Source organism: Euprymna scolopes, chromosome 41, assembly GCF_053919585.1.
Source record: "Euprymna scolopes isolate OS-2025 chromosome 41, ASM5391958v1, whole genome shotgun sequence".
Taxonomy (NCBI): Eukaryota; Metazoa; Mollusca; class Cephalopoda; order Sepiida; family Sepiolidae; genus Euprymna; species Euprymna scolopes.
The window spans coordinates 23854045-23872642 of NC_136522.1; the positions used below are offsets into that span (position 1 = coordinate 23854045).

The window sequence follows — 18598 nt, forward strand, 5'->3', positions numbered from 1 at the left end:
TACAGAGAGGGAAAGTAAGAGAGAAAAAGACAGGAAAATTTTTTTTGTAGCACACGAAAAGGTAAAGCCGTAACAATTACCCACTAGTATGGCATCGAGAGGCCCCACCAGAGACTACTGCATGGTTCAGATCCACTCACCAAATGGCAATACAGCAGTCCCAGTACTTTGCGCCTGCTGATAGGACAGCCTCCTTAGTGGTTAACTCAAGGTTCGGGTCCCTGACTATCAGGCAGATAACGTCAGCCCAGACAAAACGCTTACCTCCAGTGACATGGCCACAAGGACAGACAGAGACAGAAAAATTTCCGACATCTCAGACTACTGGTCACCAAGTACTACCGACCTTTAAGCAGCTTTTTCTTCACCCTTTGTCAGAAAAATCACTCATTGAATGAGAACTGAGGGACAAAAAAGGAGAAGCGACAGTTACTGGAGCTGCCGATAACACATCCACTGTATTATCTACTCTCCATTTAAAAAAAGGGGAGGAGGAGGAGGGGAATGGGTACAAGTGACTTATTTATATCTAAGTAGTAAGTCCGGTGCTAAGTTAACAATTCAGGACACTTTTGATGATAATCTCCCCTCCCATATTAATGGGGGGAAGTTTGTCGTTATCTATCGAGTTTGAATCATTGGTGTTTCACCTTATAATTAATTAAAATCCAATAATTAACTATTATTAATTTGTAAAGTTTGCTTAATATTAACTTACATTCGAGTTTAGATAATTATTCAAGGTTTTACTTTAGAAGGTTCGTTTTCATAGGTAACTTTTTCTTTGCTAATGGCACTGTATTATATTTCGAATGTACTTGAAAATAAAGCTAACTATATTAGATGGTTTGATTGGCTAGCCAGGAAGCAAGCATTTTCAATATAGGCAAGCTTACAGTAATAGTATATATTAAGTATACTACTTAAATAAAGTCCTAAGTTTATCTACTCTAATAGAGAATAATTCCCGGCATTTTTTTATATCGTCAGTTTCCGGCATTTTGCTTGTTTTTATCGTTTACTTTGTAGCATGGGGAGGTGACGAATAAGACAGGAGAATAGACAAATACATAAATAAAACAAGAAAAACAAGTTTAAAAACAAGGTAATATAAAAAAAACATTTACGATGAGTTTAAAAAAATACTTAACGTGTTTGCCATAGTGTTCCGTCCGCTGCTTTTTGCCAACTGGTAGCTGGCATGTCGTCGTGTCTTTCTAGAGCGTAAGAGGATTTCTATTTCCGGATAACTTGGACGAGTACCTATCTATTTATAGAATAAAAGTCGTTACGTTCAGATGTGTAAAATATTTAATGTACATATATATATATATATATATATATATATATATATATATATATAAATTATTCATACTTTGAGGTATTGAAATGAATTAGATTACAGGTTTATGAATTTAGTGATTTCAAATCTTGTAGAATACTAGAAGGTAATATTCATATTAGAAGACAATCCCAGCCAAATATAGTTGCTGAATATACTAAACAAAGCAAATAAAATTATAGTTTATATGTTTACATTTCAATTAAAAGAATTTATTTTCCAAATAAAAATTTAAATTTATTGTTTGAATCAAAGAATACAATGTTTAAATTGATGTCAATTAATTATATATCTATAATTATAAATATATATATAAGTATATATATATATTTATATATATATATATATATATATATATATATATATATAAGGACAAGTAGTTAATAAAACATGTTAAAACAATTTGAAAAAGAGTTAAAAACATATTTTATCTGAAAAGGAAACACTTGATAAGTGGATAGTCCTTAATCCGCAGAGTTCCGAAGAAATACTTTCCTTCTCATAAGAGGGTAGGAATTAGCAAAATGCGGGATCGGATTTTGCATACAAAAGTATCTGATAAAACTGCAAGTAAGTCAAAGATCTTACTTGATAACAAAAAGTGAAGCAGAGGGAATATGGTGAAGAAAAAGATGATTACATTTGAATGGATAGTCTGGTAAAAGGTAAAGTATCCAATGACGATAAAATTAATTAAGAAAGATCAGAGAAGAAGAAGAGAAAAAAAAATCAGTGAAGAAGAAGAGAAAAAATGAATTAAATGGTGATAGAATTAAATATAAAATAGAAAAGCATATGTAAAAATGATCCTGACAAAATGATGTTAAAAGGCGCAAAAATATAGGGCAAAAAATAGGCCAGCTTAAATGTACAGCAAGAGTTGTTAAAAATATAAATAAATATTAAATAAATAAATAAATAAATATTAAATAAATAAATAAATAAAATATAAAATATAAAATAAAAAAAAGTTATTTTTAAGGGGAGAGTATCTGCAAATTCCAGATAAAGCAAGTAAGTATGTAAGTAAATGTATATAGTTAAATATAAGTAAATATACATACAGGATATGAATATGTGGGTAGATTGATATATTAGATAGATAGGAATATTTAAAGACTAAAACGGAAATTGCAGATAAAAAAACCCGGCCAAGCAAAGATCAAATAAAGAATAAAAATTTAAGGATTATTAAGTTATAAAGTATTAAGAAAGTATGTAGAAAAAACGATAACGTTAAAGAAAAATTATATATCTATTTGAAAGGTTAAAGTAATAACTATGTAATTTCAAAATTACCATAATTAAATTTGGACTTATGTTTACAGAAAGAAATCAGTTCGTTTTTAGAATTTATTATATTGTTACTTTGAGGAGAAGTAATTATAGTTATAGCTTAGATTGTGCAGAGGCGACATGACTTAGAACCTGGAGTATAAGACTTAACTTTTTTATGATAGTCCATTTGATTGAGAAGGGGGTATTATTAGAGTTAATTTTTTAATTAAAGTGGTTAGAGAAGTTCCTTGGTTATTATTAGAATTATGGTTGTTAAAAGAAGAAATGTGGTTTGATATTCTTTTCTTAATTAATGTTGAAATAGCGTCGATATATGTATGTACTTTATTAAAAGCTCGAAGTCTGGTATTAGTTAAATAATTTGAATTTTGTTCATAGTGTTCAACAAATGGTGGGACAATGATTGTACGAGGATTATTTTGGAGGGGATAATGAGTGTTGTTAGTGTTAGGATGGCTGTTAGGAGAATTATTATTATTATTATTATTATTATTATTATTATTATTATTATTATTATTATTATTATTATTGCTAGTTGTATGGCTGTAGATGGAGGGGCTGCTCGAGTGGTATATTGGATTAGTAAATATATCAGATGGAGGATGGGAAGATGGATGGCTTAAAGACGAAATATTAGTGTCTGTTATGGGAGGATTGCGTGGGAGCTCCGTAATTGTGCATGAATGTATAACATCTTTATGGGTGCAATCATTATTGACTGGGCAAAGATGTTTGTTATTACAATTACAGTTAGTTTTGGGTTTAATTGGGAAAGGGACTTTTTAGGCTGATTTAATTTTTTTGTTATTAGATGTTAAGATTCGTATACTAAATTAGGCATTGTTGAATAAGAAATTCTTATTGAGTTTTTATTGAAAATAGAACTATATCTGTGTGGGTATTTGAAAGAGTTTTGTACAATGTTGAAGAATTTCTTAGGTATATTAGTTTTGACATTTGCGCTAAATGGAGGATTAAACCAAATATGTTTCTTTCTCCTGATACGATTGGGTGGAATAGAGGTATTACGATTAGTATTTTGGTTTGGATTATATATGTAGACTGGTTCATTGTTATTGATAGCGCCAGGTCTTTTTATTTGAACTGGTTTCTTACGAGTCATATTGTGTGTGATTACAGATTTAAGGCGGCCTGCAGGAGGAGCATAATATTTGTATTTTATCTTTTCCTTGTGTCCTGAGTTCCCTTAGGCATTATTCAAGTAAGAGGCATTTTGATTAAAAGTTTTTATCGGCAGAAAGAGCAGAAATTCTTCTAGATACGGATGGTACTATAAATTTTATAATTGAGTTGGGGTGGTTAGAAGATTTATAGACGTATAAAAGCGTAAGGTTGGGTTTATGAAAGGGGCTATGAGTTTCAGTGTTAAGATTAAATGTAAATCTAGAAAATTTGAAGTTTTTTTGTTTGGTTCGATAATTATAGAAAGGCCAAAGTTATTAAAGAAGTTATGTAATTTTTAAATTGTTTTGTTGTACTCTCTTGGCCTGGCTGCTGTAGTAAAAAGGGCACAATCTCTATAAAGCCCCCCTTGTATATGTTTAAAGTAGTATTTAAGTTCTTTCAGTAAGGAGAGTCCCACTAAATCGGTAACTTCTGCGGAGCCAGAAGGTTCCATCAAGTGTCAAAAGTATCCTTTCTAGTCCAAAGCTTATTGTTAAATTTTATAAGGGACTTTCTCGCTAGGAGAATTAATTTAATTTCTAAATTAGTTAAGTGAGAACTTTTAACAAAGAATAGAGCCTTATTTAAAAGGATCGGAGAAATTGATTGATACTAATTTTGGATGTCAAAGGTTATGAAGTTAAGGAGGTGTTTATTTTTAAGGGAGACAAACCAATTAATTACGGAATCTGAATTTAGCTAAAGAGGGAAACTTACTTTTTCTTTAATAGAAGGGATGATTCTATCTAAGATATTTTTGCTTACAGCACCTAAGTCAGAGTTAAGTGGGAAGATCAATCTGATGCAGGGGTTGTCATAGAAATTAGGTTTATGATCTCTGAAGGTGAATCTAGGGGTACCCGGAGAAATTATTTCAGTGAAGTTATGAATATTCATAGAAGTCAGTAAAAGTTTAGCTTCAGAATTAATGGAATCTAAAGTCTTAGGAGGGACTATTTTATAAGATTTATTAAGTTCTTTATACAAAAGTATTTTATATGTAGGATAGTCAAGTTTATAATAATTTTTTGTCTTATCATCAGGGACGAATATATGTTAATTCTTTTTAACTTTTTCGGCAAAATTATTTATTTTTCAAGTAACCGGATTATAATGGTGTTTTTGTTTCTTAAATTTAATCTTTTTGACTAAATTTAACATGGAATTCTCAAACTCCTCAAGGTAAGGGTTGTATTTGGTGTGGGCAGTTGTTTTTAATCCGTAAAATTTGGCAGCAATTATTTCGATTTTCTTATGTTCTCTATAAGAGTTGATAGGGAGTTCATTTGTTAAGATTATATATATATATATATATATATATATATATATATATATATATATATAATTGCAAGGTTATGGGGGTGTATGAAGCATTGTTGTTATTTTTCTTTATAATATTTTAACTCTTATTTCAATATTTAAGGCGGTTCTCCACACTTGGACACAAAACGTAAAGAAAAAAACAAGGAAAGACGTTGGAAAAACTGAAAATGTGTTTTGGGGCTGCGTTCGTTCCTTGCAAAAACTTTTGAAATGTTTGACGTGAATTTTATGAACCGTTTGTTTTTATTACTTACTTATTATTTTTTTTTAATTATTTTTTATTATTATTTTTTTTTACATGGGGTTCACTACTTATCAAGGCCCGTAAGCCACTCGGGGATAAGGGTTATTTTGTGTACAATAATCAATGGGATAATATCGTAGTAATAGTTGGTATTGGAGATTTGATAAAGCGTCTTACTTAAGGGGGCGATTAATCAGGAATTTGTTTATGTTGGACTTGAAGACGTCCAAGTTGTAGTCAGGTTGGAAACAGGCAAACGAAAGAGAATTCCACAGGCGTGCACTTCTCTACGTTTTGATTTAGGCAGAGATAAAGAGTAAGGGAAATTACTGACAGTGGTTTTAGCTAGACGGGTGTTTCTCGTAAAAGATTGGTGAGGGGGGACCAGCGATTGAAGCTCGGACGAGTACTTGCCATGGAAATAACGATAAAGCAAAGACAGACTCGCAACGTTTCTTCTGTGGGAGAGAGGTTGCAGAGAAGAGAAGAGAGCATCACTCACTAAGCCACAAAGTCTATTTTGTATTTTGTCATGGCAGAATAGGCTGTTTTTTGAAGCTCCAGCCCAGATGTGGCAGCAGTACTCCATCCTTGGACGTACTTGGCTTTTATAGAGATAGAGAATTGCATCAGTAGTGAGATATCTTATGGAGCGGTAGAAGGATCCTACTATTTTCCCAGCAGCCCGGGCAACAGACTTTATATACGTGTTCCATTTCAGATCAGGAGTAAAGGTCAAACCCAGGAGCTTGTCAAAACAGGAAGCCTCCCCAAGACGAGAGCCATCCATTTCAATTGATGCTAGATGAGGAACAGAGCGTTGATGATGTAAAGTTAGGAGCTTGATTTTAGATGCATTAAAAGTAACCAGCCATCTCTTCCCCCACTGAATGACGCGCTCAAGATCAAAGGAGAGGGAATCAGAGAGAGCTTTGTCATTTACAGCCTTTGATGTGTTGCCGCAGATGGTCGTGTCATCAGCATAGATGTCAATGAATGAATTTAGTATGTGTTTTGGGAGATCATTGATGTAGATCAGGAAGAGAGTTGGGTCCAGGATGGATCCTTGAGGGACTCCAGCATTAATACTGTGGGCCTCAGATTTCTGCCCATCAACCACTACTCTTATGAACCTATCAGAGAGAAATGATTTAATTATTGAGAAAACATCTCCAGTTATACCGTAGCTGGAAATCTTGTGAAGTAGCCAAACCTTATCGAAGGCCTTTGATATGTCAAGGGCAATTGCCCTAGAAAGGAAGCCTTTGTCGAGAGATTCACTAATCCTATGGGATATAACTGTTAGCACATCAGCTGTAGATCTAGCAGAACGGAAACCATATTGCATGTCACTAAGGAGGTTATTTCTGCTTAAGTGATTGACTACTTCTTTATTTAATATAGATTCTAGTAACTTACTCATGACACAAGAGACTTATTGGTCTGTACTGAGAGGGGGATGATTTATCACCTGAGTTCTTAAATACAGGGCATACTGATGAGGTTTTCCAGGGTGTTGGGAAGCACTTCTCCTTAAGGCAACGCTTAAACAGTTTTGTAAATATGGGGACAAGTTATTTTTATTTTGAATGCAACTGATTTCAATATCTATAATAAATTATTAGAAAATGCAAGGAGTGTGTTGAACGAAAAAATATTATAATGGATAATATAATTATTATAAATAATGATAATGATCATAATAAAATAGTAGTAAATAGATATAATAATATAACTATAATAAAATAACATTGATGATAGTAATGTTAATAATAATAATAATAATAATAATAATAATAATAATAATAATAATAATAATAATAATAATACACAGGAGCAACAAGTGCGGGCCAGACAAAATGCTGCAAAGGCAAAACATGAAACACTATATGGAACCAAGAACATTGAACCGTGTATCTATAAGTTCTCTAACCTCACCCTCCCTATTGCCACATCATCGCCCCCCCAAAAAAAGAGCGAGCTCAAATAACCAAATAGTCAAAGAGGAAGGAAAGACCGATGAACTGACCAGACCTCAGCCGAATAAGTGCGAAGAGAACAAATCCCAACAAAGACCAATAGCTGTTGCCAACGAGAAATCAATGGAAAGCAGCTGTTGCGATGATGCAAATTTATTTGCAAATGTAATCGAAAAAGGAGGAGAGTACGGGAAACCTGGCGAGACTTGTTGGTACTCAGCTTCCAGTGAACACCACATGCTGTTTTCAGGGAAAGATCTCTGAAGATCTGTGTGAAAGCTCCTTGTGAGCCAATAATAATAATATAATAGTAGGAGCACTAGGAACGATTCCGAAAAAGTTTGAAAAAAGAATGGGAGAAGTTTGAATCAGAGGAATGACAATAAAGAAAACAGCTGAAATATTAAGGAAAACCCTTAAATGCTGAGACTAATACATAAGTCACATGCGCGGGCCAGACCAATTGCTGCAAAAACAAAGCATTAAGAAGCGTTACATGGAACCAAGAACATTGAAGCTGCAGATCTAGAAGTATTCTATCCCCTCACCCGTCCCCTTCCTTTGTCCTATAACCTTCACCCCCGGATTGATGCTAAATAGTTGAGAAGGGTCAAGGATGATGGAAAGACCGAGGAGAGAGTGCTGACTAGACAAGTTCCAAGAGAACTGGAACCTTGGGGAGGCTTATTGCCACTCAAATTCCAGTGGAGACCAATGGCCGATGCCAGCTAAAAATCAATGGTACGCGGCTGTTGCGATAACGCACATTTATTTGCAAATGTAATCGAAAGAGATGGAGAGTGCTGGAAATATGGGGAGACTTGTCACTCAACTTCCAGGGAACACCACACTTTGTTTTCAAGGAAAGATCTTTGATGATCTGTGTGAAAGCTCCTTGTGAACCAATAATAATAATAATAATAATAATAATAATAATAATAATAATAATAATAATAATAATAATTCTGATTTTGATTATCAATGTCTCCCTGGAAAGGGATGGGATTCATTTCCAGAGGATTTCCCTTAATCCCGGCTTCAAACCAGGAGCTTCAAAGATCAAGGATTTTCCTAAGGATGTTGATGGTACCTACAATTGCAGACGTCTGAAGGCTGCCTAAAACATCAGGGATTTGTAGTTTTTTCAATTGTCCTTCCAGACGACGATATTACCCCTAGTGTACAAACTACGATCGGGATTTTTCGTGTTTTAACCCCGTGTATACGCCTTATCTCCAAGGCCAATGGAGCATAATTGCTCCACTTCTGGTTCTCCTTTTCTCTTACATTTCTGTCCCAGGGTACTGAAAAATCTACAATCCGCCAGTTTTTTTAGACTTTGTCAATGACGACTAAATCCGGACGATTATGTTCCAATTGCTTGGCCGTTATGACACTTTTGTCCCACCATACCTCTACCTTGCCCTCCTCATTTGTTCTCACTTCATCAGGCACCTCCTCAAACCATTTTCCAGCAGACTTCACCCCAACCTTCTTACACACTTTTCAATATATTCGGAGTCTCATGCGATCGTTTCTTTTGCGGTACTCTCTGTGCCAGTCCACTACACCCTGCTGGAAGGTGAGCAACTGACTCTGAGGTTTTTACCACAAATCTAGCATTCTGCAGCAACTTCCTCTCCTAGAACCACTTTTTTGAACAATCATGTTCCTAATGCTTGCTCTTGTGCTGCACAAACAAAAGCTTCAGTACTCTTAGCCAGATACCGAGCTCTAAGTCATTGCCATGATCTTTCATCAGCCACTTCTGCTATATCCTGGAAGAAACTTCCATGCAGTTTCTTCCTAGCCAGTTCCTCTGCCCTTTCTCTATCTATACGTTTCACATAATCAGCCCTGATCTCACATACCTCCACTTCATTGGCCACAACCTTAAGCATCCACTCCTCACTTCTAACTACATGCTCCTTCAACGATATCTGCTCGGTTCTAACACAATCTTTTACACTTTTCAATCCTCTACCACCGTCTTTCCTCTTTTGATACAGCCTTGCTACGCTACTTCGAATGTGAAATATACCAAACATTGCTAAAACTTTTCTTGTTTTGATATCCATGGCATGTAACTCCTTGTCAGACGATTTGAAAATTCCAGCACTGTATCTCAAAACACTGACTACCCATGCATTCACTGCTTCCATTATGTTTCCTCCATACAGTTGCGACTTTGCAATAAGTTTCACTCTTCTAAGATACTCCTTCCTGACCTTCTCCTTCATTTCTCTGTTCATGATACATACACCCTCCAACACTCCCAAATACTTATACTCTGTATCTTCTATTTCTTTCATGATTTCTCATTGGGCAGCACTATTTCCATTCGAATGAACCTTTACTCCTCTTTTCATCACCAGCACTGCACATTTACTAATCCCAAACTCCATCCCAATGTCTTCCGAGTATGTCCCACAAGTTCTACCAGTCTATCCATTTCCTTTTCATTTCTACGAATATTTTCAAATCATCCATAAACAGTAGATGGTTGAGGCGTCTGTCACCAGATCCAAAGTTATATCCCAGTTTTTCTCTCCCCAAGAGGATGCTCAGTTGCATCATTATCATTACAAAAAGAAGTAGCGATAACGAATCTCCCTGGAATATTCCACGTTTAATGTCAACCTGTCCTATCTCCTCTCTGTTTGCTGTCAACACCGTTTTCCATTGAACCATACTTGTGTCCAAAAGTCCTACCACATTCTCAGCAACCTTCATTATCAATAGTGTTTCACGTATCCATGAATGAGCCTTTCTGTAATCGATCCATGCTATGCTCAGATTTCTCTTCTTCTTTGCATCCTGCATTATTGCTTTATAAATTAGTAGTTGCTCTTTGGTACATTTCGAGCCTTTCCGACACCCCTTATGTATCATCAGGAAAAGCAAATTTATGAACATCTTGAGAATAATTCTCAAGATGTTCATAAATTTTCTCCGCAAAGATTTCAGTCAACAGTTTCCACATCAGTGGCAGACATGTAATTGGTCTATAATTATTGACATCTGTTCCTTTGCAGGTTCTTTCCTAATCAGTGTTCTTCTTCCCTTCACAAGCCAATCAGGGACATCTACATCTCAGGGCAGCAGCTATATGTGGATAAAGACATTGAAATTGTTTAAACCAGAAACCCATCACTCCATCTAGACCAGGTGCTTTTCAGTTTGTTATCCTTCATATGCCAGCCTTAACGTCATCGATGGTTATCTCTTTCTTCATCTGCTACATTCCTGATAGCCTTTCTCTGATCTCTCCCAACCAGCTTATTACCTCGCCCTTCGACAGACCAAATCCCTCTCCAGAACTTCCTTGCATCTTTTGCATTTGAAGTGTTGTTATTTCCCGCCTGTTTACTACCATTTAATTCTTTATACAACTGAAACTGATTGTTTCGAAAAGGTTGTTCTGCCGAAACGTTTAATACTTTCTTCAAGCCGCCTCTGCCAGTATGGCCTTTTATCCTTCATTTATCTCTTTTTCTTCTGTATTAAGCCAAGACGATTCGCAATAACGTATGATGCTGAATACAGACGTCTGTTAAGTTCCGTAATCGATATGTTCTTTCTTATGATGTTGTGAATTACTCCTTGAACTATTTTTACCTCGCTTTTCACCTTCCGCCTATCACTACTCTTCATACTTGGAATATCTATGATCTTGTCTCTAAGAAGAACCTCTCTTAACTTATGAAGTACTTCCTTTTCTAGAGAAGTCAAAGTTCGAACTTTATCACCACTTTTCCATACATCTGCTTCTTTCACTAATAATAATAATAATAATAATAATAATAATAATAATAATAATAATAATAATAATAATAATAATAATATTATAATAATGATATTAATAATAATATAATACTAATATTAATAATAATATTATTAACAACAACAACAACAACAAGTGTATACATAAATATATGTGCATACTTACATACTTATATATGTAAATCATTCAAAAACTACCGTGTTTGAATGATATGATAAAGTGGCAGTTTTAGTCATTTAGAACTGCTATAAAGCTTCACCGCTCACTCATTTTTCGACTAAATTTCAAACAATTATTACAGTTTATAAATAACCTTATCAGTTATATTGTGAAAAAAAAATTCATTCAATAAAACAAAAGTTATGACGAATTTTCTGGTGTTCAAAATAGTAAAAATATGATAAGACGTTTTTTATGACTTGTTTCCATAGCAATCACGTCGCTTCAACGAATACTGCTGCTTCTAATTCACTGCTGTCGCTAAAAGAGAAATAACAAGTGAAACAGAGAGAATGAAAGCATGAAAGGGAGATAATTGAGGGCATTTTAAGGAAAGCAGAGAAGTACCTACATTGTTATTACTAATATTATGACAACAATATATTCTTATCATTGTTTTCACTGTGGAGTATATATCCGACACATTTAATCAACCGAGAGCAACCTCACTCTATATAAGAGCATACAAGATATCAACGGATATATACTTGAGAGAAAAAAACAATGAAAAGAATATGCTGTTGTCATAGCCCTTGTTATAAAACATGTGTTTATGGGGGCAAAAAAATAAGACTGAAATCAAACAAAGAACAAGTAAATTTATTGGAAGCCTGGAAAAATTATGGATTACAATAGAAAAATGTGAGCATGAAAAGTAATAATAGGTAAACAATAAAGACAGACTGTTCATAAAATTCACGTGAACTATTATATATATATATATATGAACTATTATATATATATTGTAATATATATATACATACATATATATATACACACACGCATATATATATATATATATATATATATATATATATATGATCAAACAAATATACTGATATATATTCATAACATACGTAAAGTAAGTAGACAAGTGGAGATAGTAAACTAAGCGTGTATAAATAAATATAGATAAAACGATTGATTAAATATGAGTAATAATTAATTAATTAGTAAGGAGTGCCGAGAAAACGAAAAAATGTAATATATATATATATATATATATATATATATATATATATATATATATATATATATATTTTCCACAACCATAGTGTTTTTTTAAGAGCTATAAAATCTTGTTACTATTAATATATATTGGTCCATGACAAGAGGGGCAATTATTTTAGGAGTATATATGCCAAAGAGGAGAGCAGCATATTTAAATTTAAATGCGTAAATTAAATTTAAATGTAAATTCAGAAGTACACGAATTCGTGTATATATATATATATATATATATATATATATATATATATATATATATATATATATATATATATATTGCGTTATATATATATATATATATATATATATATATATATATATATATATAATGCAATATACATGGTGGAACGATAAATATGTAACCCTAAAAACAACACTACAGCTTTATTTTAAAACATTTATTGAAAAAAAAATTAATTCAGGTCATTTAATTATGTAGTAGAGCTGACATCTATTCTATCTCGCTCTCTCTCTCTCTTATTCTCTCTCTCTTTCTCTCTCTTTATATATATATATATATATAAAAAGAGAGATAGATAGATAGATAGATAGATAGAGATAGATAAATAGATAGATATTTGAGTCTGTGTGTGTACGTATACATATCTACATATTAGGTTTATTAGGTTGATAAGAAAGTTCTTGCGGAATTTAAACTTTTGATTTCAAATGATGTATTTTCAAATAAATTTTCGTTATAATACCTTTACTTTATATATCATTTTAAAGAGGGTTCTTTGCTTTATCTAATCGTTTAAATTACAATCGTTTTAAAACAATTATATCTTCTTTTCAGAACAAGATGGGAAAATAGCAAATTTTCACAATTTTCTTATTTAAATGCAAGCTAGGCCGAAAAGCTACTGAAACAGCTCGCTCGAACCGTTTGGCCCAGGAACTAATACTGAACGCAAAACACAATTATGATTTTAAAAATTTCATGTCGGAGATGAGAGTCTTGATAACGATCAATCAAGTGCCTTAGTCGAAGCCAATCCACGGACAACTGTCTGAGAACTTGCTTCTGAATTAGACGTAACGTATACGACGATTTCCAACCACCTGAGAGAGATAGGAAAGAAAAAAAAACTTGATAAATAAGGAGCTTACTATTTGAAAAACAACCAAAAGAAACGCCGTTAAGAAGTGTCATATTCTCTTCTTTTGCGCAACAAGAATGACCCGTTTCTCGAGCGGGTTATGACTTACGATGAAAAGTGCGTTCTGTACAACAATCGACGACGCTTAGCTCAGTGGTTAGACGCCGACGAAGCTCCACGACACTTCTTGAAGCCAGAGTTTCACCAGAAGAAGGTCATGCTGACTGTTTGGCGATCTGCAACCGGTTTCATCCATCAGAGTTTTTTTGAATGTAGGCGAAACCATTGTTGCAGAGAAAAAACTGCAGACAAATGGATGAAATGCATCCAAAACTTCGACAACAACACTTAGCATTAGCCAAGAGAAAACTTTCAATTATCCCCCACGACAATGCCCGACCGCAAGTTGCTAAACCGACCCTGCAGAAATTGAACGAATTGGGCTACGAAACTCTGCCTCATCCGCTATATTCTCCAGACCTCTCTCCTACCGACTACAGCTTTTTCAAGCATCTCGACAATTTTCTGCGTAAGAAATGTTTCAAAAATGAAAATAGCATCAAAAACATCTTAAGCGACTTCATCGCCACCAGAATGCAAGATTTTTACGTTACTGACATAACTACCTTTGTTTTGTGTTGATTTTGATGGTGCTTATTTCGATCAATAAGTTTTTGTTTGAGCCGATATATGTTCATCTTAATTTAAAAGTTTTAAACCACAAGAACTTTCTTGCCAATCTTATATAGACTTATGCATGTAGAAATATAAAATATAATATTTATAATAATTATATATGTAAAAATATATACGTATACACGCATATATATATGTATATATGTATATATATACATATATATATATATATATAATGCTTTTCTGTATATATTGAAAATTTGAATAAATTATATATATGTACACTCACTTATGCAATTTTCTAATTTACATAAATTTACATATGCTGCTCCCACCTTAGCGTATATACTTCTAGAATAATGGACCCTTTCTTGGTGGACCATGTTTGACTGTTTTCACCTTTGAAAAAGTCCGCATACCGTCGAACATTAAGGTTTTCCACCTCTATTTTTAAAAATCATATCGCGAATATTTGTCGTTTTGTTAATTATATATATATATATATATATATATATATATATATATATATATATATATATATATAAAATTACAATTAAATTTACCAAAATGATCCAAGACGGTGAAATTAAAGTATATTATATATATTAAAGAATTAATATTTATTAAGTAATCTCAGCCAGATGTAAAAGCTTGATAAAACCAAATAGGAGGTAGAGCTTATAATACGAGCAAACAGTTAATTAAACATGTTAAAAACACTTTGAAAAAGAGTTTAAAACATATTTAATCTGAAAAGGAAACACTTGATACGTGGATAGTCCTTAATACGAGGAGTTTCGAGGAAATACTTTCCTTATCATCAGAGGGTAGGAATTAGCAAAATGCGGGATCGGATTGTGCATACAAAAGTATTTGATGAAGCAACAAGTAAGTCAAAGATCTTACTTGATAACAAAAAAGTTAAGAAGTAGGAATATTGTGATAAAAAGGTGATTAGACGTGAATGGATAATCCAATGACGGTAAAATCCAAAAATATAACTTCAAGAAAGTTAATTGAATTTCTATTTGCACAAGTAAAATCCAAGGAAATCACGTAATTGGAAGATGGTCCCAAATAATCCAAACACCGAAATCCATGGAATAATTCACAAATATGTACAAGCGAAAAGGGTAAAAACTCCAATGATATTAATAAAATTATATATATATATATATATATATATATATATATATATATATATATATATATACGTAGTTTTTTTGTTTTTGATTTTTTAAAACGATATTGAGGTTATCGGATGTTCTTTTAGACATTACCCATTTTTTTTTTTTTTTTGGGACGTAAACAAATAATATTTTGATTTATTTTTAAAAAGTAATCTACGTACATGCATGTTTCGGGGCCCTACCCATCTTCAGCATAGCTTGACTGTTATTAGGACTCGAACCCTGGACCTTATGTATTTGAAGGTCGGATGTTCTTTTAGAAATTGCCAATTTTTTTTTATTTTGGACGTATTAATAATAATATAATATTTTCATTTATTTATTTATTTCAAGGTGAAGATGCTAACCTCAATATCGTTTAAAAAATCAACAATAAAAAAAACTACGTAAATATATAAACGACAAAAACTAAACGGTTAATCGTCTATGGCATCAGAGCGTAATGGATAAGACGCTGGACTGAAATACATAAGTTCGAGTACTAATAACAGGTAAGCTACGCTGAAGAGGAGTAGGGTCCCGAAACATGCATGTACGTAGATTACTGTTTTAAAAATAAATAAATAAATGAATATATATATATATATATATATATATATATATATATATATATATATATATATATATATATATATATATATAATAGAATGGGTATGTTTGATCTTGCAGAACGGTTGTTCATAAAAATTGTGGGGTCTGCGTACGCGTACGTGGTCCACACAGTATGGAAATAAAAAAAAATTAAAATTTAAAATAAAACGTTTACAAGAGTTTTCGATATAAATGTACATAAGAATATTTTGATAACTATGTTTTAACGAAAATAGGGATGGTATAATAAAATTGTGGGGTCTGCGTTCGTGACTGGCCTCCATAGAATGAAAATAGGCACAAACTTTAATAAAGACTTTTCATATCTATCTGCCTAAGTATACTTTGATGTTTCAGTTTGAAGAAATATGGTATAATAAAATTATGGGGTGTTCGTTCGCGCCTGACCTCCATAGAATGGAAATATGTCACAAAGTTTAACAAGGGTTTTTAATATAGATCCACGGAATATTGTGATAAGTGTTTCAGTGTGAACAGGTATGGTATAATGAATTATGGGGTTTATCTATTTTATTTTTACTTTCATTATATTTTGCCTTGGTTTTGATACCCCCAAATTCGAAGCTATCTCTTTACAGCCCTTCCTTTTCATAAGCTATCATACTTTCATAAATCAGAGTCCATTTTCTGTAGGCTGTTTTTGAACCCAGTTAACGATGGGTACTTTTGCTATATATATATATATATATATATATATATATATATATATATATATATATATATATATATATATATATATCGTACAATATAAAGTAAAACTACTGATTACCGACTCGATGATTGTTGGCGCGATCTCGGGCTTGGGATAGCTACTGATCTAGTCACACCGGATAGTTGTTATACAGTGAAACAGTCTGCCTGTGGATAACTCTCTCTCTCTCTCTCTCTCTCTCTCTCTCTCTCTCTCTCTATATATATATATATATATATATATATATATATATATATATATATATATACTTCCAAGATTTCGCTTAAGTCGATAACATAATCTACATGCTTGCCCACAGCACACACAGCACACAACAACCTCAACCCCATCACTGTTCAGGCACAAATCGTATATAGGAAGAGAACATAAAATGTAGCTTTTCAGTATAGAATGGAACAAATGTTTGGGAGGGGCCTGTTTCCAATGAATATTAAATTAGTGGAGGAACTTTTTGGGGAAATGCACATTTGTTATTTGAAGATTGATAGAAATGGTAAAAACAAAGGAAAAGGAAGGAAAATCGCAGACATCAAGTCATTTTGAAGGAATGGTATGTGTACATTACTTTATTTCGCTTATTTCTTGTTGATCGATTTATGTCGAATGACGCAGAAAGAAATGAAATTGCAAGGTTTATTTCAAGTGAAGGAAAAATATAGAACACGTGTGAAGTTTTCACACTTATTCCTTATTTATTTGTCATTTATTAAAGCACATATAATTCCACGTTTAGATATCAAAATTTCACACATACACTCACATATATGTACGCACATGCATCAATATATTATACCATATTTTTAGCCCATTACAAACAGGCAAAAGTTATCGGCCGTTGACTTGGGATGAAGGCAGTATGTCAAATTGGTGGCTGAATGTGATTCAATTTGTGCTTAGTTTTGCATTAAATACTAATTCCTATTAATTCCTAACTGCGCAACGAACGAATACCATAATACATTATTTGCTGCACACACACACACACACACACACACACACACACACACACGCGCGCGCGCGCGCACACACACGCACACGCACACGCACACACACAAACGCACACACACACAAACACACACATACACACACGCACACACATACACACACACGCATGCACAAATACACACACACACGCACACACATACACACATGCACACACACATACACACACGCAAACACACGCACACACACACAAACGCACACACACACGCACACACATACACACACACGCACACATATGCACAAATACACACACACAAACACACACATATCTATAGGAAGCAAATATACCAAATTAAAAATGCATTTATATTACACTCATATTATTTTAGTAGTAGAATAATTCGTCTTACACATGTTTCGTTGAATGGTGGGAAGTTTCAAACTACTCATCAGAGACAGATTCCTCGGAAAAAACAAAGTTGTAGATGTTTTTCCTTGGTTTAAACGGAATAAAAATTTGAACTATAAAAAAAAAATTGGTGTCGCTGTTTAGGCAAAGTTAATAAAAATGATCTGTCTTTCTTGGCCTTTTGGCTTAGATCAAAGTGTAGTATCTGTTCTTCAGGTGTTACATTTCAATTTCTTCTCTCTCAGTGGAAGAGAAATCCTTTACGACTAAGACAATTTTTTTCTCCACGTTAAAAAACAACCCCAGTGTCTAAATCTGTCTCGTGGGGAGGCATTGTGAATAGGTACTATGTTTAATGTAACAAAGGTTTAATATTAAAAAAGTAACTGGAAAAAGTTATTTCTGATTTAATTACAAAATGCCCTGGAAATGTCACTTCTGATTAATTATAAAATGCCCTGGGGAATGTCCATTCTGATTATTATTTTTTGTTTACTTCCCTTCCCACAAGGGCGGAATTGGACAGGAGGTCGGTTATAAATTTAGAGGGAAAACAGCTCCCCAAAAGGGGCACTCTGGTCAATAACAAAAATAAAAATTGTATCAGTAATGAA

The 18598-nt window shown here is 33.1% G+C and overlaps 1 pseudogene; it reads left to right on the forward strand.

Annotated features, from left to right (window-relative positions):
* The first annotated feature begins 18148 nt into the window (after positions 1–18148).
* On the forward strand, positions 18149–18289 carry LOC145266762 (U2 spliceosomal RNA; annotated as a pseudogene).
* The last annotated feature ends 309 nt before the right edge of the window (positions 18290–18598 follow it).